The sequence below is a fragment of the Pinus tabuliformis genome, chromosome 6 (assembly GCF_031772625.1).
Source record: "Pinus tabuliformis cultivar Carrire ecotype Pingquan chromosome 6, CPIR1, whole genome shotgun sequence".
In the NCBI taxonomy this organism is placed as follows: Eukaryota; Viridiplantae; Streptophyta; class Pinopsida; order Pinales; family Pinaceae; genus Pinus; species Pinus tabuliformis.
This window is the reverse complement of record NC_142292.1, coordinates 593,413,375-593,432,376: the sequence shown is the minus strand read 5'-3', so window position 1 is coordinate 593,432,376 and position 19,002 is coordinate 593,413,375.

Below are 19,002 nucleotides of genomic sequence, written 5' to 3'. Positions count from 1 at the left end.
ATGACCATGCAAAGACATCTCTGAATTCACGAAATAGAGGGCAATAATTTCCAGTTCTGTTGGAGAATAAGATTTGCCAACATGAATATTCTCTACAACATTATGTTTGGTCGAGATATTAATGGCGATAGTTTCTTCAATATTGTATAGATTTCACTCAGAATCCAGTGAATTTACAGTATTTGATAAAAAATCAAAAACTGAAGCATGATTAAGGTCACTTGAATAATCTTCATTGTTATCTTTAAGGCAAGATCGATGGTGGTAATCTTACCATGGAATCTCTTCTATCATCATTGAATGGATGATTCCTTCGTCTGTAGAATGTATACGAGACCAAGTATCGGAAGAGGTACCATACTCTAGAGACCTATCTATCCAAACACTCGTTGAGTGCTAATTTGGGTTTGGCGTCCAAGCCCAAGAAATTGATTGCTACAAAGATTCTATGGGGCTTGGGGGCAACACTTCGCGGTGATCCACACTATCAAAATGGTCAGAGTTCTTCTTAATATTAGATGATATAGAAGAGATCATATGACAGGTTTCCATTGCGGCCACTTCCGCAAGTCCAGGTGGAGGTGGGAGGGAAAAAGTACCCATTAAGGAAGGGTCTTTTAGGATACCTACTCCGACATTTTGAAGTGGTTGAGAGTTTCCATGGATTAATGGAATGCTTCCAGTAGCTTGTGAAATGTTAGGAAAAAATGCTAGTTGGTCAACGATTGTAACTCCACCTTGGAAGGGAAATGCAATCTTTCTAAAATATGTAGACATAACGGTAGCCATAGCATAAATCTAGGGCCTTCCCAGTAAGATATCGAAATCAAGGTTTCCATCAATGACCTTGACTTAAATCTCTACTTTCTTGCCCCCCAGTTCAACTTGCAAGTTACTTAAAATCCCATACAGCATGTATGTTCTTCCATCGAATGCCTTTAATGTCATTGATGATTGCGACAAGGGTGGTGAACCTAAAGTTTTCCAGCAACTCTTTGACATAATACACGTAGATGCCCCCTCACCAATTATTGTTCGATGAACAGTTTTATTGAGGGCTTTTACCAGTATAAGGAAAGCGAGTTAGGACGGTAATTGAGGTGTATATCCTTCATGGTTAAAGGCAACAAGATTGGAATCCATTGGGTCAATCCCACCTATTGCTAATAACAAAGCCTACTTTTGGGAGGGGCAATTTTGCAGTACTTCAAGTGTCGACATAGCGGATGGTGATTGAGCCAGATCCTCCACTATATTATAATTTTGTGTAGCTCATGCATGAGGATTAAATGTTGATTTATGAATGACTCCCTTTGGTGGCTTTATTGTTAATTCAGGAATGATGGGCGGAACAAGTTCAGGCAAAGTCGTTGTTGAACAACTGGGTTGATCTGTAGCCTTGTTGCTCGACGATGATGGATTCCCATAATCATTATTCCTTGTCAATATGAAAGCATCATTTTGTTGTTTTGAGATGGATGGCATAAGCACTTGGGATGGGGAAGCTTGATTGACAGCAACCAGATTGGTTCCTGGGTTCAGAAACGGATCAATCAACACTAATGAGGTATTTGAAGTCTTTAAAAATTTCGTAACCTCAGCTCGATGTGGACAATCTTTCATCCAATTCTCGTCGTCACATATGAAACATGGATAATGAGATTTCTTTTGCCCGGTAGGGTTTTCAGAAGATTTTTTAGGAGTTGAATTCTCTTGTTTCCTCTTATTATTTTTCCCTTTCTTCTTGCCCCCTAGTTGCTTTGGATTCTTGCCCTTGTTAGATGACATAGCATTAATCTCCGAGGCAAGATGTTTGTCATTTGATTTTTGACTATACACTACAAGAGCTTTTTTAGATGGAGCCTTTGCAGTTTGTGTGCTTGTGGTACCTATCACACCATTACCGGTGTGAGAGTCCCTATTTGATTTAGGAGGGGGGGGGGAACAGAAAATTCTGGTCGAGGAGCATTAAGGATTTTGTCGTAGAGTGTGCCAGACTGAGTATAGATCAAGTCTAAATATTGGGCATGAGCAATGACTTGCTCTTCAGTGACAACTCATTCTTTTTCCATGTCCTCAGTTATAGATGGAAATAAGGACTTAATAAACCACTCAGCTAAAAGCTAAACAGGAACATACATCTTTACCATTCGACGATGACGCCACCACTCATGAATATGATAGGATATGTGAGTGGTCATGGCCTGTTTAAAATTGGTAAGGAGTTCTGTACCCATTTCGTACCTTATGGGTAACTAAAATGGGGTTAGAAAAGTAGTGGCAAGGGTGCTAAAGTTATCAAACGAAGCTCTAAGCAATTCAATATACCATTTTGTTGCCAGACTAGTGAACGTTCTCTAAAAACGGTAAAGCCTAATCGAATCATCACTCAGGGTGTTAGATGAGCACCACAAATGAAAAGTCATTACGTGATTCGATGGATATTCACCTGGATTTCCATTGAATTTAGGAATACGAGAGGGAAGTTTATGAGGAATCGCTGGCCACCAAGGGGCATATGCAATTATATCATTAGTCAGCCGATTCAAATCTGGTAATTCTAGAGTTGCTACAAAAGGCAACTGTTGATTTAGGTTAGGTGAAGCATACCCAGGATAAGATGGAATCGCCTGAACAGTAGGTCTTTGCATACCAATCGAGTCGCCATTTTGTTTCTGGGAAAATTAGTGTCTTTTTGATTAACTAGCCCTCTATGATTGGAAACTACCCTAGAAACAAACAATTTAAAGCAATTTGCAATTTCCTCTATGTATAATGAATAAGAGAGAGTCAAAGGAATCAACCTGGATCTTCTACTTAACTCCTTGCTTGATCTCTCTCCCCCTTAACAGAGCTTGCACCTCCTCTCCTACTTATCTTGCTTAGAGAATACATGTAGAAACAAAGTAACAAAACACCATCAAAGCATCTTGATCTATTATATCATAAGCATTGGAAAATCAGAAATACAATGAACATACAATGGCATTCACAAATAACAACATTCACAAATACATAATTGTATGGAGGAAAACTCAAAGAACTTTATTAAAATAGAAGGGAGAATTACAACCTGACTATCTGATCCAACATCATCCTCCCAGCATCAAAGCCCTCTTCACCTCATGAAAAGCAAGATCACCCAACAATACAATTCCCTTTCTCAGACACAAACTATCAGCACTTCCTTACAAATTAAAAAATTCCAGCCTCTAGATCTCTTAGATGAGGGATCCATTTATCGATGTATGCAAGGGTGTGAGTCATCTCTGGATTTTTTATTAGTGTCATTCCACATGTTGTTCTTGGTTCCACTTGGAGATTTCTTGGATCTCTTACTCATCCTTGGGTGAATTCAGAGAGGCAAGTGTCATAGGAGAAGTTTCTAGAAGATTCCATGAGCATCCACTTAGCAAACTATCTTGGACATTTGTCCATTCTTGCTCATCACACCCCACAGAAGGGCTCTGTAGTATTCATCGCACTTGGCTAGTGTAGAAGTTAGTATGCATCACACCCTGATAGTGGAGCTTTCAGCGTGGTCTAGTTTAGGCCAGTTCTGGATGGTCTTTTTGGTGGAATTTTTGGGGAATGATGTAATCAGTTGACCATGATCTTGTAGGGAATGAAACAACACTTTTAGGTGTTAAAGAGCCCTAGTTTATCAACATATAAGATTGGGGTTGAAGTGCCCAAATATTGGGGTTAAATGAGTCCTCTTTACCCCTTATGGTTCTAACTTCCAGGAAGCTTTGTCTAACTTGGGAAAAATTTTGGACAAGTGTATTGAAATGAACCTGTCCCTCAGTCCTGAAAAATGTGAATTCCTGATGGCTGAAGGGACCGTGCTAGGTCATGTAATCTCTCAACAAGGATTACAGGTGGACCCCAAAAAAATTTCCATCATCCAAAGGGTCCCACGTCCTAAAAAAGTAAGCGATGTTCGAAGTTTCCTAGGCTTAGCAGGGTACTATAGAAGATTCATCAAAGATTTTAGTAAGCTAGCCTCTCGATTGTTTGTTATTTTGGGAAAAGATGTTGAGTTCATATGGGCTGATAACTGTCAAGAAGATCTAGATACCTTGAAAAGTAAACTAGTGATTGCCCCAATTTTAAGAGGTCCAAAATGAGCCCTACCTTTCCACATTCATACAGATGCCTCAAACAAAGCGATAGGAGCAGCCTTAGGGAAATTTGATGAGAAGATGCCTTATGCCATATATTTTGTAAGTAAAAATTTGTCGAAGGCAGAGTTAAACTACACGGTAACCGAAAAGGAGCTCCTGGCTGTAGTCCATTCCCTGAATAAGTTTAGGCACTACATCACTAGCTATCAAACATTTGTACACATTGATCATGCTACAATTAGGTATTTAACAAACAAACCAGATGTAAATTTTCACATTATTAGATGGTTTCTTTTATTGCAGCAATTTGATTTAACCATTGTTGATAAGCTGGGTAAGGAAAATGTTGTTGTCGATTTTTTGTCTAGAATAGATCTACCTGCAGGTGAAGAAGGAATGGTGGATGATTAAATGCCAGATGAACACCTATTTTCTATCTCAGTGCTCTCTCCATGGTTTACTGATATAGAAAATTACTTGGTTTCCACATAATTCCCGCCACACATGTCCTCAAAAGAGAAGAGCAAGATCGTGAGGAAAAGTGCCCCTTTCACCTGGATTGGGGGCAATCTCTTCAAAATTGGCCCAGATCAGGTTTTGAGGAGATGTGTCAGGGAGGAGGAGATTTTTGACATTATCCTAACCTGACATGATGGGCCCTGTGGGGTCCATTTTGCAGCAAAGAGGACTGCCTTCAAAATCCTGCAAGTAGGTTGCTATTGGCCCACTCTTCATCAAGATGTAAGGAGATATATCAACTAATGTGACCGGTGTCAAAGGATGGGGAAACCTACTCCAAGGGATGAGATGCTCTTGCAACCTCAAGTGACTTTCGAGCCATTTGAGAAGTGGGGCATGGACTTTGTGGGTCCTGTCAACCCTCCTTCAAAGCAGAAATATTACATCATCGTGTGCACTGATTATCTGAAAAAATGGGCAGAAACAAAGGCGATCAAGGCAGCAACAAAAGAAAAAGTAGTTGATTTTTTGAGAGAGAATACATTCTACAAGTTTGGATATCCAAGAGAATTCGTCACAAATCAAGGGAGTCAGCTTACCTCCAATTTGATTGAAGACCTGCTCACACATCACAAAATTAAGCACATAACTTCCACCCCTTATCATCCATAAGCAAATGGATAGGTGGAAGTCAATAATAGAGCTTTGGAAGGGATTTTGACCAAGGTAGTGAGCAGCAATAGAAAAGATTGGGAAAATCGATTGGTTGAGGCCACTTGGGCCTATAAGACCACCTGGAAGACCACCATAGGGTTCACACCCGATGAGCTAGTCGATGGGAAGAAGGCTTTGCTATCAATAGAATTTGAATATAACACACTAAGGATGGTAGCTCAGCTGGACCTAGATTTGAGCCATGCACAAAATGAATGGTTACTCCAGATAAATGGATTGGATGAACAAAGACTGCAGGCCCTTCTCCACTCGGAGGTAGTCCAACTTTAAAGGAAAATATGGCACGATAGACACCTCAAAGAGAAACAGCTACAGGAATGAGATTGGGCACTATTGTATGATTCAAGGTATAAAGATTTCAAGGGAAAACTAAGGACAAGATGGCTAGGACCGTACATAGTAAAAAGGTGCAATGACAACGGTTTAGTTCTGATCAGGACCATTGATGAAGAAGCCATCCCCATGCTTGTCAATGGGCATAGGTGAAAAATCTATAGGAATCCCCTCTCCAAGTAAGAATTTATTGAGAATTTGAGTAAAACAGTGTTGGTAGTGGAGCAAGTCTCTGCCTCCACTCCATCCACACCCTGATAAAAAAAAAAAAAAAAACAGAAAAGAAAAATGAGGAGAATAAAAGATCCCTAGGTGAAATCCTCCCCTTCGAGGCACCTAGGGTAGGCAATGAGGGTGAAAACCTCCTAGAGGCGCCCTAGCTGTCTCTTAAAAAAAAAAAGGAGAGAAAAAAGAAAAAAAGAGAAAAAACAGGAACAGAAAAATTAACTTTTTTTCAATGCATTATAGATTGCAGGAGGGCCACAGAAGAAAAAGGGACATGGCCAAGCCAAATACACCTCTGATAGACCATTTATCCATCGCTATTGTATTTTTCCATTCCCTGGTCTCACCTATTCTGGAAAACTATGCCTACAAGAGGCTCTGTGCATTCTACAGGAGGCTCCTGTAGAAACCACAGAGAGATCGAAATCAAGTCAAGAAAAGGATCAAAGGGGCTAGAAACTCATCCAGAAGACCTGTGGACCCCCCCTACCACCATTCATCCTCCTAACTCTCCATTCCATACCTGCACTACTGTATTTCCACTCGCTTCTTTCGTCCTTGCACGGAAAACATAGAATTTTGTTTCTTTTGTTTAAAAAAAAATGAAGAATAAACCAACAGCATCCTTAACTTAACTCGTACATAGTGCATACCAGCTGCTTTTCCACAACTAACAGAACCTTCCTCAGCTACCTCTCCTGTCCCTACTCAAGACTCAGCCAAAAGTTTTAGAGGGAGAAGAAGTTACAGGAAATCCTACAAGATTGTTGTAGCAGCTAATCCCCTTAAAAATCGAGCTCCAGAGGCAGGGTCAGTGTAGCCAGAGAAGTATAAAATGTGTAAGGAGCTAGGTCCTGATTGAAGATCACTAGTACAAATGTAGGTGAGCCACAAATTTAGAGCCACGGGTGCCAGCAGCAGAAGTCCATGGATAGAACGCGAAAGTCTCAGCATGCAACAGCACGGTAGCACACAATTCTCGACTAGCAGGTAAGTGACTAAACCCGTTCCTCTGTTGCATGAGTATAATTTAAAAACTACATGGACAAGTGAGATGGTTGTGATTAAGTGAGATCAGTGTCTAGCTAACTGGCCACCGTCGTCTAGTTCAAACAGTGCTCAGTGGGTGCAATCAGCACGTGTGATCAGTCCACTCATAAGAATCTCAAAATGGGTAGTGGCGGCGTCCAAATGCGCATGATGGAAATGATTGCGGGTAGGTGGCATGAAGTTTCATAATGGCACTGAAGTAGGGACCAACGGTCTGGATGAGGATAACGTACCCTTCCTGCCACCTCATCTCCTCAACACAACTCTCTCCCATAAGCTTAAGTACATTGTAGTCGACCGCCTTCATCACCTTTGGTTTCATTTGTATCGTCATGCTCTCAACTGCAACAAGCTACCTACCACCTCTAGAGCCTCGAAACAGTTGCTCTCTACCACTTTCAGAACCCTTCCACTTATCGGGTTCTACAGGAGCAAGAACATAGTCCTATAGAAGCCTTTCTACAGGAAGGCCAGTGAGTAGCGTTGCAGAGGAAAACTCAGGATTTTAGGAAAAATTTGGGTTGTAAAAGGGTAGGCTCAGCAAAACCCACTCTACATTTCCATATATATATACAAAAGGTGGTGGGATTCGAAGCGAAGTATTGAGTTGAAAAGAAGGGAAAAGTGAGAACAAAGTCTGCCTGTGTTTTGTAAAAAAATATATACAGTTTCTCCATTTGCTCTCTGCACTGAAATACTATCTCTTTCTCCTCCGTGGTATTCTCCTATGTAAAGAGATGATGCAACTTTAGAAAATTAAGCCTGTATAAAAAAGTGAACTTGCATTGGGTGGTCTGCTCATTTTGTGAAAGGGAAAAAACACTGCCCTGTATGCTCTCTATTTTTTTGAGATATTGTTTCCCTCAAACAGACCGAGAGGTAATGCAAGTTTAAGAACATAGTTTGGAAGGAAGGAAAGTTGCAATTTGTTTTTGTTAAAAAGGAAGAACACGAAAACTCTCTCTCTGGTTCTAGAAACAAAACCTTAGCCGTTCCTCTGTTTTCGTGTTTGAAACTTGCCACCTTCCTCCTCACCTAAGACATTCCAGCAATCTCTGAAAATCATGACAGGGGGTTTTATGAGGAAGGAGCCTCTGAATTCAAATAAGCTGCATGAACATCCAGAAGTGGTAGCCCTCTTTACCAGGGCAAATTAGATGCCTTTCTTTGAGAAGTTTCATGGGTATGATGAGGACGTCACAGAAGAATTTGCACTGTCTTTAAAACCTCACTCAAAAACCAATGCCACTATCAGTTTCAGGGGTCTAACCATAGAACTCACACCAGAATTCATCAGTAGGGTCACTGGTCTCCCACTTGGACTACCCTGGAGAAAGGAATAAAAACCACTGGGTGAAGTTGCCAGGAAAACCTTTTTCCATCCTGATGAACATCCTATGGAGGATAATAATGGCACCAAGAGAACAAGTATACCTTATCCATGGGATGAAGTCAGTTATCAGATCATGAAATACATCTCCTGTGAAGGAAGATACAACATATTTTATGGGTACTATTTCAGACTGTTACATGAACTAAGATATGGCATGGACCTTCCTGCATCTAGAAAACTTAATATTCCATATTTTCTACTCCAATCCTTGATAGAGTCTAGCACCAAATTGAAGGCAGGGGTTCTAGACCAATTGGCTCACCATGGGCTAATTAAATTGCTGGTGGAGGATGCCCTCCACACTTTCACAATCCCCATAGCCTGGGAGATTTTCAGAAACATGACTAAAGAAGATGATATAAAAGCTCTCACTGATGACCTTAGTCCATCTAAGAGTGAAGAGGAGGAACAAAAAGGGGAAGCTAAGAAGGAAATCCATGAAGAAGAAAAGGACAGTCAATTGGAAGAAGAGGAATCCCACACAAAAAAAGAAGAAAAATAGATAGGAGAGGAGAAACATGACACCACCAAAGATGAGCCTAAAGCAGAGAAGAAGAAAGAATCAAAAGCAGAAAATGGTAAAACCACAATACCGAAAAAGAAGAGGCCAAGAGCTGAAAAGAAGAAGCCTAAGGCAGCGTAGAAAAAGGTTGCCACAGGCAAAGCAGAAACTAATCAAGCAGAGGAGCAAACAAAATCATAGAGAGTAGAAGAAAAACCAACAAAAATAGGAAACACTGTAGATGAAAAAGAAGAAGCATAGCAAGAAGAAGTGTCTCATGAGACACTAGCAAGAGAGGCAACAACTGTTCTTGCTGCACTTAGTACTCTAGCCAAACCCAAAGGAAAAAGGAAGAGACAACCCTCTATGTACTTTAAGGCTCGAACGAGCACTAGGATAAAGATGGGGAAGCCTTAGCCACCTTCAAAGTAGCCCATCATCATTGAAGATGTCCCTACTACAAGAAAGGAGGAACCTCCCTCCAAAACCCCCATCATTTGTGAAAGAGGAATTCCTAAGACCTCTACTAGGAAAGAAAGGATCAAACTAATGGACTATAAAACAGTCCTACAGGAGGCATAGACCTCTCTACAGGAGACATTAGCAAAGCTCCAAGAGATATCAAACTTGAAAAGAAGGTAGAAGAATAGACCAAGGAGGAAGACAAGGTAAAAGAGATACCAGAGCCTGGACCTCAGCCTAACTTAGGCTCTTACTACAACCTTTTGGAAGGGGGGAAAATCATCCCATAAAAGTTTGCAGTCCCTCTTTTCTTTGAGCTAGAAAAGGAAAGAGTAAGGACCCATACATGGATGCAGAATGAAAAATCAAGAGGGGTGGAAGACATTGGGCACATGGAAAACAAATTCAGGGAAATGGGAAAAGAATTGAGCATAGTCAAGCATACAGAAAGCATCAGAAGAGTTCAACTTGAGGCAGAAAATGAAATGTTAAAGAAGCAGCTGCAAGAAATGGAACCCCAGGGAGGAAATGAGCTGTCAATCTTAAAAAGACAGCAAGAGGAAGAGGAACCCCAGGAAAACAATGAGACATTAATAAGACAACAATAGGAAAGGGAATCCCAAGAAGAAAATGAGGTGTTGATCTTAAGAAGGCAGCTACAGGAAAAGGAAGCCCAATTAGCCTGCATGGCTAGCTGGGCTATGGAGGCATTACAATGTAGGCAACTAGCCAAATCATATGCAGTGTACCTCAAGGATCAGTGGCTCCAATTTCAAATCAAGATACTAGCCCAGAGGGGTACAATACCATTTCATTATTATGGCCAATTCATGAATCTATGTGATCACAATTCAGCTGAGGACAAAGTGAAGCTGGAAGATTTTTACTTGCACAACATGGCCCTTACTGATATGAACCTATGGGATCCAAATGTTGTGTTGGGAGACTTGCAGCTGTTGGCCATGGCATCTTGGATGAGCCATGAAGAGAAAAGGGCAGTAGAAATTTAGAAAATGATAGTAAAAGAGCTGAATGAACCCCTGATGGTTAGAGCAGAACCAACAGACCCCATGGCTCTCATCTATGCCCACCAACACCTTATAGCTAACCCTCAAGTTGTCCTCGGCTATGTTGATAAGCAGGCCTAGGCTATTACACATTTCGAGGACATGAAGAGATTGCTTGGAGATGACTGCATTCATGCCTAGATGAGAAGGTGGAACACATTGCCACACAGCCTATGGATCAGGGAGTATCACTCCCAAAACAGGATGAGGGAAGCCAGGAGGAGAGTGCCACTATATAACCACTCTATGCAAAGTTTGAAGGCCAATTGGATTGGCCTCAAATTCAGTCCTCCATTGCTGCTAGGATTGCTGGAAGGAGTAAAATAGGAGGAAGAACAGAAATAGTGGGAAGAGGTGGATAGAAAGGTAAGATTCCATGATAAAGAGGAAGATATCACATCAGAAGCCTGGGATGTTAGGGAATCTTTCAAAGCCATCAAGGATGAAGAGTTAGACTAGTTGTTCAGAGGATGAGCAATCCATTCAGTAGGGGGGTGATGATGAGCCCCAGAAATGGGTAATTATATGGGCTCATTTTGCCTCTTAATTTGACTTAATCCACCATTCTCATTAGTTTATTGAATTTTTTTTAATATATTTATGCTAATAGAGTGAATTGGGTTATTCATTTTTCCATGTAGTCTAATGTGTGCTTTATGCAGATTTTTTGGTCAATTTTGGACAAAGCCAAGGGATTTATGAGAAAATGGCAACAAATACTCAAGGAAAATAGGAAGATTATTTGTAGGGGGGTGTCTCCTTCATTTGTAACCCCTTTCCCCGAATCCTCCATCAGCAACTCGGAGCACAAAGGTCCACATTCATGCATCCAAGGGGCAACCGAGCAAGTAAAGAAGGACTGTGGTTTATCTCCAGTTCTGGAATGTCGAGATTCTTGATTTTAGGAGGACTGTTGGAGGACTCCATTTGTATAAATAAGGGGGCTTAGAGCCTCAATAGGTTAGCCAGTTATTAGTCAAATGTTTTCACATTTGTGCAGCTCTTGTTCAGCTCATTTTCGAGCTTCTTTTTGAGAACAGTTCATGTAATGTGACTATTATTTTTGATAATGAAGATGAAATATTTCCTGAGCCAGTACTGATCTCTTTCATAGGGCTGAAGCTCTTGGGTTAGGTCCTAACCCAAGATTCCCATCACCTCTTGCTTTGTACTTATATGTTTTTACTTCAGTTCACAAGTTAATTTCTATTAGATATATTTATTTTTCCTTGTTTGAATAGGTTGCTTTTGATGGTTTTCATAGTTGCTTTTGTCTCTGTTGTTGAAGTAGGTTAATACAGTGATAGCTTAAGATTCAAAAATGCAACCAACAGGCCTTGATCTCTTTTCTCCCTTCCTGGGATCATGATGAGGTCTTGACACCATTGCTGCTAACAAAAACACAGTTTTGCTCTTCCATGCAATTTATATTGTGATGACTTTATTCAAAAGTTAAAGTTTTGCTTCAAATTCAGTTGCCTAGATCATTTCCTGTTCTTTTCCAATAGATCTCTCTACATTCTTTTATGTTTGTATGTTAGGAATTAGGTCAAGTTAGAGAAATTTATGTTTTCATGGTATAATTAGTCCTTTCTTTGATCAGTTTTTGTAAGTAGATGTGCAGATCTCTTGCAGGACACCTCAGCTCACCATACATCCATAAAGTAGCCAGCATCAGCTCACTTCCCCTAGATTTCCCAAGTCATTCGCAAAATTTCATCAATCTACCCTAATTTCTGCATTGTTCTCCATAGCTTCCCTCTTGCCATTTGAACAAATCCAACCATCATGTTCCCTCTTGATCTTCCTTGACAAGCTCCAAACACCTCAACACCTTCATCTAGCCTTGAGTTACCCTTTTCCATCATTTTTCCACCTTCGAAACTTCCAAAAATAGCTCTCGGCCTCCTCCTATAAATCCTCCTGCAGATCCCCTGCAGCCTCCTGTAGAATCCCTTGTAAGTGGTTTTTCAAAATCCGATTGCAATGGAAGTCTTCAGAAGGGTACTAGGGGATTCTTAGGACCTCTCCACACCTTCCCCCACCTCTACAAAAATTGACTCCATCTTCCTTCACCACCAAACCTCTACACAATCACAACCAAATAAATCACAAGCATAATAATTTCACATAAAAACACTCAAAAGCACAAAAAGATGTTTCCTTCTCATTTCTTTTTAGAAGTAGCTTGAATAAATGTAGTTTACCTTTTTCAGTAGTCAATGGCACTCATCACATCAGTTTCTATCTCTTTTTCTGCAAAAGTACGGTTAGTTGGATCAATTAGGTTTTTCTAGGGTTTGCTAGGGTTTGTATTACATTTCAGTTTTCCTTCTCTTTCTACAATAAGAATATCCTCCGTAGAGTTAGCTTTCTTTCATCAGAGTTAAAAGCTTCTTCTGAGAATTCATAGAAGTTGGCTTCAGCTCCTAGTGATCTTGTGCCAGCTGACCAAGTGACATCCTGCAGTAAGAGCTAGTACTTGTGCATACAACATCGTCGCTTCCAAGTTTGTTATGAACTACCGGGTTGATAAAAGTAAAGTAGGAAGCCACAGGAGTTGCAACATTATTGCTGCAATACTGGTGCTCACCACTACGTATATTTATGAAAGGTGTTGAGTGCGACTATGTGAGAAACATTATTTGGAATCCAAGACCAGAGTCGACACGACAATGTTATCCATTGTTTTATTTCCTATCCATTTGGTAGTAAGAACCAATTAACAGTGTTTGAGCTTAGAATTCGTCCACATATTATTTTCAATTGTTGTTATTGTTCCTATGAATTGATTATTGATGATATGTTGAGGCTTTACTACTAGAAGGGTATGGTAAATGTGTTGTTGATGTTGAATATTGACTGTTTATACTGCCATTGTATGATTACTAATGTCAAAGTTTGAAAAATGCTGAAGTAATGAGGCTTGGGTTTTGTTGACAAGTCATCATGAGTATTAGTGTTTTGTTACAAGAATATTGTTGATGTTAAGAGCTACAAATTGGATATCATAGTTTGAATTGTGGAGCCCTTTATGGTCAGGATATATTTGTTGAATTTCTCATGGTTGTTAAGTTCAAAATTAATTTATTGGTCTTTCTAGGGTATCGATACTAATGATAGAATGATGATATTGTTAATGAGTTGTTGTGGAGATGAGTATATTGTTGAGTTTTGTTTATAGTTGGGTATATTTATCTACTGAGTTATGTTGTTGCCCAAAGTTTTAGTGAAATCAAAGATGTTGAGATTGTAATAGAGTCATTTATGTTGATGAGATACTTGATTAGTTGATCCAAGTGACTCCAGAGACCGTCAAATGTCAGAGAGGGCTTATAATAGCTCAAAATTCAAAGTGGTCAGATTGCTCTTGAACTAGAACCCGAGGAAAGTGATTGTCGCCCTGATTCCAACGATGCAAATGACACCCAAATCCAAGTTCGTATGAAGGAGATAGAGCCAGTCAAAGTTGGACGAGTGGCAACCTTAATGATCCTACAAATTGATGGGTCCCAGTGTATGAAATTCGACCACCAGGAAAGGAAAAATTATGGCCAAATTAATTTGTCGAATAAGCCTTATTTTAGAAAAAGTCGAAAATATCCACTTTTTATATTAAAAGCAAAAAAATTAAAATTAATGCGGTGGGGGGCCACCAAACCCACCACCTCCGACGGCCATATCATATATATGATAGTCCGACAATGGGAATAGAACTTGCTCGGCGGGTTCACCAGTCGGTCCAACGAGACCGGAAATCGAGAAAACATAAAATGTGCATCCCAAACTGTTACCACAAACTGCATATTGAACACATGACATATATGACCGCCACTTTAACATGATCAACCAACCACTTAACTGTCATAGTGTAAAAATCTTAACAGCATTCCAAAATTTTTATGCGTCGAGTTTGAAATAAGAAACGTGCTTGCAATTTTTGGGGTTCGAGCCCGGGTCACCCAGGACCTAATCCAATGTGCTACCATTAGGCTAGAGGTGGAGAGCTTTGATTACATCGCCCGAAAGTTTATACATAAACCCATACAACTCATTCGGCGGGGGCACCAGGAGGATGATTGAAAGAACCCTGATAGCGGAAAAATTCCCCTATGGAAACATGATTTGCATGAAGGCTAAGGCAAAACCTTGCCCGAAGGAATCTTGCCCAGGATAGGGTGTCGAACACTAATGCAGGAGGATGAAAATTCCTTGGGAGGTAAATTTTCTCTTTAACATAATGATGTCAAGTTTATAGTCAAATTTCACGAAATTTCATAGGGAACCCGTTCATGAAGTCAGATTTGCCATCTGAGCAGTAGATTTGTAGGTACCTTGCAAGGTGGAACCTTTGAAGAATATCGAGGAATCTAAATGATTCCTTTGGAGGCTGAAATTTGCTAGAGTCAAAATGAAACCAACATTATACTCAAAAGTCTCAGAATTCTGCAAGGATCACAATGATGAGATCAAATTTTCCATTTGGGTAGCAAATCTCCAACCAACCCATGGAGAAAAATCTTTGGAGAATCATGGGGAATCTAAAAGATTCCTGAAGGCCCATATTTTGACGTTGTCAAAATTTGACGAATGGATAGTCGATTTTACACTACTTGATGCCATAAATTTAGTGGTGCAGTCAGTTTCAATAATTGAGCCTTTCATTTTTTGGCCAACTTCAGAAGTGAAGGTACATGAAGCAGTCATGTTATGTTTCCTTTCATTATTGTTGAGATGATGTATTATTCTTGAGATCCTTGTTTGATACTATGTCAAGGGATCATTATTGCCACATTATGTGAGATGTCATTAGATTTTCATGCTATGTATTGTTGTTGAGATCCCTGTGTAACTATGTTCAGGGGAAACTCATTTCCACATTATGTGAGATACTTGTTAGTTCATCATGCTGAGGGGTAGCCCATTTTGAGTGAGAGTTCTTATAGGAAGAATGTCTCCTGGAGAGACAAGCCACTCTTGTTGAGGGAATATGACCTTATTATGACAAAGAATAGTCCATGTACATCATCATCATTCACAACATTATATGAAGTGGCCTCCACCATCTTGACACCAGACCTGAAGACATAAACCACATAGGGTGAAATCTATTATCAAATGTATCACATTCTTGATTTCCTGATTGTTGTCATGTTTCCTCTTGTTTAAGCATGCACATGTGGTTCTTTATGCTCCTTGAAATGCAATTCTCACAACATCACAAAAGTAAAACATCTTGGTTAATTCTAGTAGTTGAAGAATCTCATATCAAGTTTGGTATCATAGGGGTCTTCTCACCGATGTGAATTGCGAGAGTGAACAACTGAATGTGCAACGATGGAGGATGACAAAGAAATGTATGAGGCCTTTCTCAGAATGTCCAAAATGGTGGACATAATGAATGGAGCTTATGAGGAATGTGAGAAAGAAAGAGTAGAGAACAATGCTCCATCCACACCTTCTAGTGAACATTCATCACCTTCATCATCTTCTCATCATTCAAATGAGGAGATCAAGCAGATAATGTTGAATTGAAGATGCTTCTACAAGAAGAGAATGAAGAGAGGTAGCGATTGCAACTACAATTGTGAGTCATGGAAGAGGCCCTGGAAGAATTGAAGTGCAACGACCAGAGTCTTCAAGAAGAGGATTTTGAATTAAGGAGGCTTCTACGAGAAGAGAAAGAGGAGAAGTAGAGACTCCAACTTCAGCTACAAGCCATGGAAAAGGCCTTGCAGAATTTGAAGAGCAATGAAGGCTTAGAGAAGCCCTCATCGCCTATTTCTGAATTGAAAGCTAAGGTAAACAATGTTGATCATTCTTCGATGCCATATTCACATGATGTTATTTTTGTTGGAAATGTGGAGGTACCCATTATAGGAATGGGCATGATACTCTTTACCAAGATGGGGTGTAAAGGAGGAGGGCTTCGTGTTAATGGCCAAGGCATGACTCAGCCATTGGAGGTCATGCAAAGACCTCAATTCGGAGGTTTCGGATACACCGAAGGAGAATGCTCAAAGGTGTCATAAGATTCTAAGAAATTGTTTAAAGCATTGAGGAAAGAGAATGATGAGAACAAATGACCATCATCCCATGATAGTGGACATTGCAGAGGAATAGCTGAGGCAAGCTCTCATTGCCATAATTACACAGAGACATCCAGGAAAGGTATAATAAGTCTCAGTATTCTAAATTTCATTTCGATTACAATCATGTTTTTTATGATGAACATAAATCATGGCGTCAAAAACCATGTACTTTTTATGGTTTACATAAACATGTGATTGCTAAGTGTTGGAAGAGAATGGAAGCACGAAAGAGGATGAGGTGTCAAAGGCCTTCTCCACATCATGGAAAGAAATAGGTTACACATATCTGGAGGATGAAGACTTATTCCAGGCATTGCAACAGAGGTGGTCATCAAAGAGCCACATGTTGGAGGCTCCATCTAGAACATCATCTTAAAGACAAAGCACATGTGCATGAACCAATTAAAAAAGTTGTTTGACAAGTGAATCACCACAGAGAGATGACCCATTTACTTTGATAAGTGACAAATGGTTTTTCTAGATGTGTTAGCTTGTCATGGCCATATTTTTGTAAAAGTGATGATGTGTTTTCCATCACTCGTTGAAGCAACAATGATGTTTTGGCCTTGTATATATCAAACACATGCCATACATGACCCCACTTTAACACAGTCAACCAACCACTTAACCATCGCAGTTTAAACATGTTAATCACAGTGTAACCATATTCCAAAATTGTTACCCATCCAGTTTAAAATAAGGAATGAGCTTGCAAGTTGGGGGGTTTCAACCCTGGATCGCCTAGGACCTAATCTGATGTGCTATCATTAGGCCAGAGGTGGCACACTTTTATAACTCCACCCGAAATTTTATACATAAATCCATACAATTCATTCGACAGGGGCAATGAGAGGCTGATTGAAGCAACCCTGATGGCGGAATAATGCTCCTATAGAACCATGAATTGCATGAAGGCTGAGGTGGAACCTTTCTTGGCGGAATCTTGCCATGAAGAGGGTGTGGAACTCTAACACAGGAGGACGAAGATTCTTCGGGAGGTAAAATTTCACTTTATCATAATGATGTCAAGTTTATAGTCAAATTTCACGAAATTTCATAGGGAACGCGATGGTGAAGTCGGATTCACCATCTGAGCAGAAGATTTGTAGGCACCCCGTGGCATGGAAACTTTGAAGAATATCGAGGAATCTGAAAGATTCCTTTGGAGGCTGAAATTCATCAGAGTAAGAATGCAACCAACTTTATACTCCAAAGTCTCAGAATTCCCCAAGGATCACAATGGTGAAATCAGATTTTCTATTTGAGGAGCATATCTCCAGTCAGCCCATGGAGAAGAATCATTAGAGAATCACAAGGAATCTAAAATATTCATGAAGGCCTAGATTTTAACGGTGTCATAATTTGACGAATGGATAGTTGATTTTACACTAATCGATGCCATAAATTTAGTGGTGTAGTCAGTTTCAACAACTGACCCTTTAATGTTTCGGCCAACGTCAGAAGTGAAGGTACATGAAGCAATCATGTTATGTTTCCTTTCATTATTGTTGAGATGACGTATTATTCTTGAGATCCTTGTTTGATACTATGTCGAGGGACAATTATTGCCATGTTATGTGAAATGTCATTATTTTTTCATACTATGTGTTTTTGTTGAGATCCAAGTTTAACTATGTTGAGGGGATACTTATTGCCACATTATGTGAGATACTTGTTAGTTTGTCATGTTGAAGGGTAGCTCATTTTGAGTGAGAGTTCCTGTAGGGAGAATGTCTCATGGAGAGAGAAATCACTCTTGTTGAGGGAATATGAACTTGTTATGAAAAAGAATAGTCCATGTACATCATCATCATTCACAACATTATATGAAGTGACCTCCACCATCTTGACACTAGGCCCAGAGACGTAACCCACACTGGGTGAACTCTGTTATCAAATTTATTGTGTTCTTGATTTGTTGATCGTTGTCATGTTTACTCTTGTTTAAGCATGCACGTGTGGTTCTTTATGCACTTTTAAAGAAACTCTAACAACATCACATAAGTAAAATATCTTGGATAATTTCAGTAGTTGAACGATCTTGGATCACTAGTGAAGATGTGCTCATTGTTTTATGACAAGAGTTAACTATTAGTTGTCGAGCTTAGTGTAATAATATTGATATTAAACTAGGGATTCCTAAGGAGTATGGCTATTCTAAATGTCATGGTCTATTGCAATGTTGAGTTAAGGTCTGTGTTCCAAATAATATGTTGGTGATGCCTCTGTAGATTATATATGATGCCTATGAATTACTCAAGTGTTGAGCTACTGATGACATCTTTAATCATTCTTGATGAAGGACTTTTTATGAAAGAGTGAGAGTATGAATTTGACATGATATTATTATTTTAATGTTAATCAATTATGTTTTTTTACTAGAGAAGGGGTTTGTTGAAGGATTGTTTTGTATTATTTTGATGCTTGTTCTAAATGGAGTGGATCCAATTTGAAAATGGGTTAAATGGATGTCCATTTTTTTGGGGGATCAATTCCAGTGAATTAATTTAAGAGACTAGGTGCTTCATTCTCGTGTTTTTTAGAGAAACTGTGAAGG